We start from the raw sequence: 11,063 nt of genomic DNA, 5'->3' as shown, positions 1-11,063 counted from the left end.
CAGAAGAACTGAAAACATCACAGCACAATGACAAATAGGAGTCTATTACATATTTAAAATTTTTATTCATGTATGCACGTATGTAAATATTTGGTACAGTGTCTCGATAAGCACTTGGATTCATACTGATCTTCCTGTCTCAGCCTCCCCATCACTGGGATTACAGGGGTGCACCACCATGCCCAATTTGAGGGATGAGCACTGTGGCAAAAATCCAAACTTGGAGAACTTTGTAGGCTTTGAAGGGAGGTATGCAACTTCTTAAGCTGATCGCTTCTCAGCGCTGAGACTGGAACTTTCCCCTCAATGACTGGAAGAAACAGTTTTAGTTTTCTTAGGATTTTATGCTTCTTCAGGTGCTCTTGTGGCTTCAGCTCACTTTAACTCCTCAGGATTCTCCTCTCCTGCCTTTCAGACTGCCACAGCCTCTCTATTTCTTTCCTGATTATTGACTTTGTGATTTGATTTTGCTAACTAGATGTGGTGTCAATGACACTTAGTTTAGGTTTCAGGATATCTTGCAAACTTCCGTTCTCATTCTTAGAATTCTGCTGTAACTGTATTAATCAGCTCCAATTTCTCTGACAGACAATGAGAGTCATGAGGCCTAAATATTCTCCAGCTCTATCATCTCCTGACTCTGGAGATATTCTAATAATCCCCAGAAACAGAGGCATCCTACTGACTCAAATTAGACTTGTGGAACCCCTTCTAAGTCCTGAAAGTGCTTCTAGGTGATCCACATTAAATTGTAATCACTTAGATTGACAATGTATAGTGTGCCTAAAGAGAGTCACCTAGAGAGAAAATATTCTCTTAGGCTTTCACAAAGAGCAAATTGGCCAAGCAATGTCCATGACTCATCCAGATGACTGACACTGACAAAAGATCTACAAGGTGCTGAACATGGTTCCAGGATAAATCTGGAGGGAATTTGGCTGACCTTATCAGATACAAAGGTTACATTTTTAGTTTTGTATGTCTTGCTTTAACTTGGTCTTAACCATCCAGCATAAAAGTATAACATTGAGGTATAAAAAATGATGCCATAATAATATGCTGAGCTGTAACAGGCTGAAGTCAATAACGTGACAATTGCCATTTCTGATGATAACCCACTACTATTATGGACTATTGGACTACATTGTATTATTTTTATGAATTCATGTACCTACAATATTTGGATTGTCATCAAATATGAAAGGGTCCTTTAAAGACTTCTCCAAATACAGCTTCTCTAACAACAATGGAAAACCCAGCTCTGTTAAAACAAAACAAAAAGGGGATATAAATAAAGGATCATTTTCTAGTCAAAAAATATGTGTATACAAATAGGATAGACGTACAGCTACTTTCTCTTAGTTTGATGAGAAGAAAGTTTTGGACTAATATTGCTTAGACAAGATATCATGTCTGCATCTTGTCCTCTGAACACTTCAAAATCAATATACAATGTATTAATTATTTCAACTGACCAACCAACCTCTTTTAAAACTATTTTATTGTTATTTTTCTCATTAAAATGAATAAAAAAATAAAAAAATTGTAATCACTCAGAATTATGAGTTAAATTGAAATTTTCTTACAAGGCAGTGAGTTCTGCGGTGTTTTTAAATGTTGTACTAGTAGATAATGTGGGAACTATGTGATATTTCCCTGAATACCTAGCTGATTTAAAGCGAATGTAATGGATGCATAGTTATGTTTATTCAATCAGCAACCTAAATTCTTTCAGAAATGATCAATAGGACAAGGGTCAAAAGAATTAAAGAAGTTCCAGAGAGTGGTTGCAAAGTATGCAATTATGGGGTCAAGACAGGAAGTAAAGGAAAATAATGGGTTGGGTAATACAATAGGGTAAATCTTTGCAGTGTTTTAAAGTTCAAGGATTAGACTCTTGAACATATATCTTAACTTTTCAGATATCACGATATAAACTAAGGTAAAATGTTTTCTCTCTTCTAAACATAAATTGCCCCTTGTTCATTAAATTTCACTTTAATTGCAATCAAGTAGTTGATTTAAAATGTGTCTGAATGATGCAACAAGTATCCCCAAAATGCATGCATATTTCATAGACATGAAGTATGTACTTATATAGCATATATATCCAAGGTAGCATAGTAGATATTCATTTGAATGCAAATTTGAAAAAAATATTAATTTATTTTAACTTTTCTTGAAACCAACATATTTGTCTTGTCAGTGTATGTTTCTGATATCTTATGGAATATATATATATATATATATATATTTCATATCTTGATTGTTGTACTCCTTGTCTCCCTCTTGTTCACCTCTCTCCTCTTATTTTCAGACCACATACAGAGCTCCAGCTAGATCGTACCTTCTTGTTTATTAGTAATTTGAATTTCTATTATAAAATAAATAGTGTGATATTTACATTTATGTGTCCGATTTATTTCACCAAGAAGTATAGCCCAAAGATCCATCCTTTTTCTAAAAGGACTCATTTTTCCTTTTTATAGGTAAGTAGTATATTATGCTTTGTGTCTGGGTGATCCCCCAAAGAATCATGTAGTCATGATAGTGGGCTTCTAGAGTTTGTGATTGGTTAATTGTCCAGTGCTGTAATGCAAACAATATAAGGGAAGGAAATAGTCTTGTTCCTTCTCTCCACTCCTTTTTGTTTTGCTGTCTTTTGCTGCCATAGAATGTGGTCCCTTGGCCATGCTACCCTGTCTTGGAGCCATCTGATTAAAGGACCACAAACTGTGAACTAAATAAACTTTTCTTTCTTTAAATTGTCAATTTGGGGGCTGGGGAGATGGCTCAGTGAAATAAGCACTTCCCTGCCTAGCGCAAGGGCCTGAGTTCAATCCCTGGTTCTGCCAAAAAAATAAAATAAAATAAATAAATAAATAAATTGGTCAACTGATGTTTATCTCAGAAATGAGACAAAATTAAACAACACAGGACTTTGTACCAGAGAAGTGGGATCATTGTTATGACTATATCTTACCTTATGGTTCAGGAGCCTTTGAGAACTGCTTGTAGGAAAAATTGGGAAATGTTCAGAGATGTCACCTGAAAGTGGCGAGTTGAAATACCTTATGGCATTCTATATAGGAGATTCTGGTCAGAGCTCAGAAGACCATAAACCTGATAGAAATCATGCTGAAAAGGACCAGGCTTGGGAGGCTTCTGCTGGAGGAGTCAGTTATTGGACCCCAGAAAATGTATGTTCTTGTCTGGCAAATGTTTGTTTGCACTTTACTCATGTAAAGAGACTTTGCCCGAGGTTAAGTTTAATGGTAATGGGTTAACTAATCTTGTAGAAGAAATTCCAATGCAGTTTTAATATTAAGGTGATATGCGAGCCAGGGAGATAGCTCATAGAATAAGTGCTTTTCCCAGCAAGTGCTAAGGGCCTGAGTTCAATGCCCAGTTCCACCAAAAATAAAATGCTAAGGTGAGGATAGAGCCATTCTTGGGGCGCTTTTAGCCACATTTATGTTCTAAGTCAAGAGCAAATATCCAAGCTGGATGACTTAAAATGTTGTGATCTTTGCCAGAAAGAATGCTGAAGTAAGACTGTAGACTGCAAAGATAAAGCTGAGAAAATCTCCACTGATGACAAAGAATAGGAGAATATAAATGATGGTTTGAATGCATCATGAGAAGCCACAAATCTCCAAATTCTGCTGCCTCAAAAATGCAAGAGTGAAAGACTTTGATCTGAGGAGAAAGCCACAAAGCACCATGTTCCATATTATGGCAGAAGCCCCTCAAGTTTCCAGAATGATGGTGTTACAGAGAATTTGCTTCTCAGAATCAGATTCAGAGTGCTTAGCAATCCAGGTACTTGACCCTTACACCTACGAGTGCAGAAAGCCTGGCTAATGCTCCAGCTGGCAGAAGAATTTGGCATCACCTGCATGCTATTAGCTTGGGGAACATGCAGAATACAAAAGTTCTGAAGTTAAAAGGCTTCCACTTTGATTTCAAAAGGAGGCCCAGGATGCAAGGCAGTGTGTTCCTTAGCGGGTGGTGTGCGAAGATGTGAAGGTGAAGAAAAAGGTGCCGTGGTGACTGCAGCAGGTTGGAAAAGCCAGCAATGTGAATCATCTAAGAAAGTGGCAAGGAGGGAGCAAAACACATCCAGAAGAAACCATGGTACAACAATCACCAGCGGTGTCTTAAAGGTAGAGCCACCCAAGCCTTTTGGAACTCACAACTTGCCACAGATGCTTCACATGGAACTACAAGACTTTGTGTTCATCCTATTGGCTTTGGACTTCCTTTGGTCCCATTTCTTTTTATGTCCATTTTGAACTTTTGGAATGAAAATGTCTATCTTGTGCTACTGAGTGTCTAGATGTTCCCCAAAAGCTTCATCCAGTAATGGGCACAGTTTTCTACAGTCTGTGACTGATTCATCTTCCAATGCTGGGATTATGGGTATGAGTGATACACATGCCCTAGGGAAGAATGCCTGAATATACAATAAAGGATAGAAAGAGGCTTACCCTTAATCTCCTCTTGATTTTGCTCTTGCTGCTTTTCTTGTCTTCTGCTGCCATGAACTGTTAATATTATGCACCACCACTTGCCTTGTTGCCAACTGATTATGAAGTAAAACCTCCTCAAACTGTGAGCTAAATAAACTTTTCCATTTTAATTTCGGTGTTGGATATTTTTGTCTCAACAATGATAGAAAAGTAAGTGATACCAAATACGTTATGTTGTATACATGCCAGATTTTCTTTATCCCTTTATCTACTGATAAAATTGCATGTCTTTTCCATAATTCAGCTACTATGAATTGTGCTGCTATACACAGAAGTACACATGCATTACTCTAGTATGATGACTTGTACTCAGAAGAGGTATATTGGAATTTAATTGATTTTTTATTTTTATTCATTTGAGGAGATTCCATACTATTTTCTATACTTTATTACCTTATATTCCCACAAAAATGTACCTATTAGCCATATGTAATTATCTTTTAAGAAGCATGTATTCATTTTAGTAACCCAGTTTTAAGTGAGTCCTTTATTTTGAAGGATCTAGTTTTGTGTGCTTTTGATACATTTGGGAGATAAGTCTTCTGTCTGAGGAATGGATTACACCATTTTTTGCAGTACCAGAGATTGAACTCAGGACCTTGTGCTTGCCAGGCAGGTGCTTATTCTACTGAGCTATCTCCCCAGTCACTAATGACAAATATTTTGAACATTCTATGAGTTCTATTTTCACTCTGTTGGTTGTCTGTTGTGCAGAAGCTTGTCAATTTGCAATAATCCTACCTGTTGACTCTTGGTATTATTTCTTGTATAATAGGGATTATTGCATAATTGCTCAGGATTTTTTAAACTATTTTGTATCTCTTGAGAAAGGAGAAAATTCTTGCCTATGCCTATGTATTTTTCTTACTTTTCTCACTGCTGAGCCAAATTGTCTGATGTACAAAGTTAAAGGAGGAAGGGCTCAGATTTTATAGTTTATGGAGGTTTCATTTTATATTTGACTGGCTCCAAGACAGAATGGTATGGAGGAGAATCTTTACAGGGGAGAAATAATATTTTTGGAAGAAGGCAGAAAGCAAGCCAATTACCAAGTAACAAGCGACAAATGAAGACAGTAGTCCTCTTTCTGTCCCTTATATTATATCTATACTATATACTCATAGATATATAGCAGGTAGTGAGTAAGAGTAACACTCACAGTGTGGGTGGGCCTTCCCATTGTCCACATCCAGAACTGTGCCAAAACAACCAGAGAAGTAATTTAGTAATCACAGACCCTTGGTCCCAGAATCACATACTTAATCCCAACATCAAACACTCTAGATAGAGCCACCTAAAGAAGTCCTATCTGTTACCACATGAATTATTGGAGAAACATCCAGACACAAATCTGTTAACCTTTTTCAAGAATTTGGCCACATTTATCTTCCAATAAATTCACTGTTTCATTTTAAGTGTAGATATTTGCTCCATTTTGTTTTGATTTTAAAACAAAAAATATATGATTCGTGATTTGTTCTTCTTCAAATGGCTTTCTTTCCACCAGCATACATTTTTGGCATCATTGTAAAAAATAATACAGTTAAATGTTTCTGAAGTTTTCTTTGAATCCTCAATTCTATTACATTAGCCACGATTCTGTCTTAGTACCAATATCATGCTGTCTTTGTTATCATACTTTGTGGTGTAATCCTTCCTGCTATGATCTTTTTGCTCAGGATTGTTTAGCTATTTTTTTCTCTTTTAAATAATTTATTTTACAACTATTATACCACACTGAATGTTTCAAACACTGACATATTACCCGCTAGTAAGATAAAACAAAGACAAGAATACTTTTTAGAAACAATGATACACCATCGCTTATAGTCTTCAAACATTATTGCACTATTAACTTCCATTTGACAAAACATTCATGAATCAGACTACTTAACAAATAACACCTATAAGCAGAAGAACTGTCCTAAAATGTTTACTGGGTTATGAATTTTACAAACATCACTTATAATATTAGCAGTAATGGTGGAGCTAGAGAGTATTATGCCTTCTCCAAGCTACACAGTGAAAATCACCAATAGTGTGGTGGAACTTGTGGCCCTATTCAAGGAAACAACTCTTGCAGCCTGCAGATGTCAGTCCATGGATCTCCCTGTGTTTTCTGCATTGGTTTTGTGGTCCAATAGGTTTCAGGATTTCTTCTAATGCATTTGTGGATTGGATCAATAAGGTTAATCTCAAAGAATTTGTATGTGGAATATTCACCAACCCAGTAAGAATTTAGAATTCTCAGAGCCTCACAGTTGCATCCAGCTTGCTCCTCAGCAACAGACTGAAGACCTCATGCAAACATCAGCTAGTTATCACTATGATGGACAGGCTTGTTGTAAGTTACTCCCTTAGGCACTGGACATTTGCAGCCACAATGGAGCACATGAATCCTGTATATGGCATACCTTTGCTTGGCCTTGTATCTCAGTATGCAAGGTTTGTCTGGCCAGGTGGGGAAAGAAGCCCTGTGGAGCACCAAGAATTAGCGGTGGACTGGCAGCAGAAAACACATTACATTGGACTGCTTCTTTCTCCACAGCTCCTGGATGTACTTGTATGCACCCATCTTGGCTTACCTGGTGGCTGCCGCCAGATGAAAATGACTGTTTAACTATTTCATATCTCTTCTGCTTCTTATACATTTTATATTTTAATATAAGAACACATTATTCTGTATTCTAAATAAGGAATAAAGAGCAGTGTATGATTTTATGGAATTCTGTGTTCTGTACTGAGGAAATTCAGAAGGTTTAAATTTTTACCTATAAGCTTCTGAACACCTTATTATTCATGAAATAAATTCAGTTATATACCTTTCTGCAGTTGATTCTTTACTGTCAACGCTATTATTTCTGAGATATCTGGCGTATGATTTCCAGTTTCCTCAATGCTAGTGTCTTCTGCAGTTGTACTGGGTGGACTCGGGGCCTGAGACTGCATTTTGTTCCTTGTCCTTGTCATTTTGTATGCCACTGTCTTCTGTCTGACCTTTGGTGTAGAGCTTAGGTAGAGTTATTACCTTAGCACCAGGTCCGGATCTACGAAGTTCAGATTCCTCCAGGTGGGTGTTGTTTGGATCTGGCTGCTGTGCTCCACTTCTTTCTCCTGCAACCATTAGAGTTGAACCCTTTGTGTCTCTCTGGCAAGATGTTCTGCTCCTGAATCAGCTGGGTGGGTCTTGCCTCTAGCCTCTTTGCAGGGAGTTCTGCTGAAGGGTTCTGTGTTGGACCTGCGCTCTGGGTCTATTCAGGATCCCGTGGCCTTGGTCGTCTCACTCACTCACAGTACCTGCACTCCTGGTCTATTAAGGATCCGGAGGGTCCCAGGTCATCTCACTCTGCCTGACCTGTGCTCTGGGTCTATTCATGATCCTGGCCTCAGTCATCTCATTCACTCTACGGGCCTGTGCTCTGGGTCTATTCAGGATCCCGTGGCCCCAGGTTGTCTCACTCACTTGCCGGACATGTGCTGTGGGTCTATTCAGGATCCAGAGGGCCCCAGGTTGTCTCACTCACTAGCCTGGTGTGCGCTCTGGGTCTATACAAGATCCCGCCAGGCCCTCGGTCATCTCACTCACTCACCAGCCCTGCTCTCTGGGTCTGTTCAGGATCCCGCGGGCCTGGTCATCTCCTAAATTCAGTTATATACTGCTTAGCTAACTGTAGTTCACTGATGTTTCCCATGTTTTTATTTTTACTTGCTGTATAATAAAGTTCTTTCCAATCATGTACAGTAACTCTGACATCAACTTTCAAAACTGGTAAAAACTTAAATTCTAGTTAATAATTCCTTATACCAGCAGTGTCATCTTTCCTGTCATATGTCAAATTTCTGTTTTATATATTACAAAGAGTTAATTTTGTGTTTAAAAAATTCATTTACTAAAAACTGGCTGGCTTTCAGACTCTGAATAAACCAGATGAATTTAGTTATTGACAAAGTCCACCTTATAAACAAAGGATCCATTCTAATTTTACTTTCTCTTGAAATGGACTAGACACTATGTCTTTCTCTAAAACAAGAAGTTTCTCAAACTCTTTCCTCATATACGTTTCCTTATTTACACTGCATTCTTTCCATGTTTTAATCTCTCTGGGTCAGTTGTTTCAGAGAGGAGAGAGAGAGAGAGAGAGAGAGAGAGAGAGAGAGAGAGAGAGAGAGAGAGAGAGAACGAGCACAGTGAGACATATAGAGAGAAAATACAAAAAGATTCAGTGTAGACTGCAATAGAAAAGTAATTATTCTTCTAATTCACAAGCTCTGACAGTTCGAGAGGAAATCCCCTTGATAATATGGTAATTTGAAGAGTTTTATAAAATATACAGCTTCTTCAGCCCTAGCCCCAGAGTTATCAATTCAGTGTGTCTGGAGGTGAAGGCAAGGACTCTTATTCTTTAAGTTTCATACTTCATTTTCTTTTCCATTCAGGGTAGGAATTTACATCTCATTGGTAAAAGTAGTGTGAATGCCCCTAGGGCACTGTTATAGCTACCTTGATGTACTCAATCGATTCAAAATATTTATCTCTCATGGTCATTTTGACTTTGAAAAGAGCTGGAAGCTGTGTGATGCCATATCTGGTGAATAAAGTGAAGGAAATTGCACTGTCATGGTTTCATAAGCTTGTGTTTCTGAAGTGAGGCATGCTGCTTCGGCATTCACCATATTTTTAATGTACCTTGTAAAGGCACACAAAAAGCATTTTCTGAACTGCTTCAGAAAGTAGAAATGATATAAATTCTGTGATTTAAAAACAAGGGAGAGTACTCTGAAACATACTAATGTTAATGTGTTTGAACAATAATAATTTTGTTTAAAATTTAAAACTTTATCTGTATCATCCCTTGAACATTTTGTTGGCCAAATATTACTACTCTATCAAGTAAAATTAGAACATGGTGTGATTCCTAAGGTCCTGTGTTACCCTAAAGTAGCTGCATTTCTATTCCTCTGAATTTTTTCAAGTTACATTTGAACTATATTTAAAGCACTTGACACTTTTAGAACATATTCTTTAACAAAAAAATGACTTTGAGAAAGTGAATCATTATCTTCACTAACATTACTTGAAAAATTTTGTCTTACATCTTGTCCTTCATACATATATCAGTACTAGTTAATGTCTGTCAAGCTCATTACCTCTAAGATATCTCAGCCCATTCTTGTTTCAGAATGCATTTCAACATCGAATTTTTATGTCTATTGTAAACTTTGCATGAATTTTTGTCCTTTTCATCTAGGGCTTATCTATGAAGTTCACCATGCCCTTGAACTTAATTTGCAGTGCAGGATGACTTCAAAAAATGCAGCCATCCTCCTATCTCAGGCTTCTGTATCCTGAGATTACAGACCTGCATGCCCATGTCTGGTTTTTACTGTATTTCTGAGGCAAATTTTTGGAGTGTTTGTGTTTATGAGAATGCTCTTTGAAGAAAGAATCTCATTTGTTTGTTATTTTACTTTATTTTTTTTCAAGACTTTTTGAGCCCCTGCAAAGCCTTGGGAAATGTCTTCTCTAAGTCAGAAAGGGTATTCTAGGCAGAAATTTGAACACTTGTGAAGGGAATACTACACAATTTTTTAGGTGAAAGAGACAATAATGTTTGATCCAGAAGAGCCCTGGAACAAATGTCAAGGGATTTAAGTTTTCAGGTTTCAATTTCCCTTGTTTGATGTTATGTTCCATAATAATGAAATATTTGAAGATGAAAATGTGTGCAGATGGAAAATCCAGTGATTTTCTCAATTTTTCCATACCATTCTTATTCTCTTCTCTATTCAGATCTCCAAAACTTCAACAACAACAAAAAAAAATAATGAGCAGACTTCCTACACCACATATCTCTATCTATCTTCCCATTCATATTCTCCTTGTATTACAGTTGAAAAATTCACTTTGTGAACGTCAGAGTAACTGCAAATATTTGTGCACTAGATACAGACCACTTAGTACTTACTCAAGGTCTCTAATTTTGTAGTTATCTCTGTTTCTCAAGTCTCACATTTCTCCCTCCCCCTGGAACATTCTTATTAGCATACAAATTTACTATTATTGTTTATCAGGTTTGGTCCTATCCAGTATGTTACTCTCCTACTGAAAGAAATGAGTGTGGCTGCTTGAAAGTGTGTAGAATTTTGCTCAGAAACATTATCACTGACAGAGAAGCTCTCTTCTTCAGAATTCTCAGTTTCAGTTGATAGTCCCTTGAATAAATCTTGAATTTTTGGTCATTTAGCTTCCCTTTGTTCTACCAGCTCTATGGGTTTGTGATAGATTCTTTCTTTGCTGAGATTCTCTAATATCTTAGAATTAATTTTAAGCCTTTTCAGGTACATACCTGGTTAGTAATTTTACAACTCATACACACATCTGCAAATGGGCCTCAATTTAAATAATTTTTTTAAAGTTCAATCAATATTGAAGTTTTTACACCATTCCTGAATTGCATTCCTATGCACAAGCATATTTCACCTTATCGCTATCATTAGCTATGTTGCAACATTATGTCATACATATTTTCA

The sequence above is a fragment of the Octodon degus genome, unplaced genomic scaffold (assembly GCF_000260255.1).
Source record: "Octodon degus isolate 3935 unplaced genomic scaffold, OctDeg1.0 scaffold00371, whole genome shotgun sequence".
Classification (NCBI taxonomy): Eukaryota; Metazoa; Chordata; class Mammalia; order Rodentia; family Octodontidae; genus Octodon; species Octodon degus.
The sequence above is the reverse complement of the archived record's forward strand: the minus strand, read 5'-3'. Positions refer to the sequence as shown.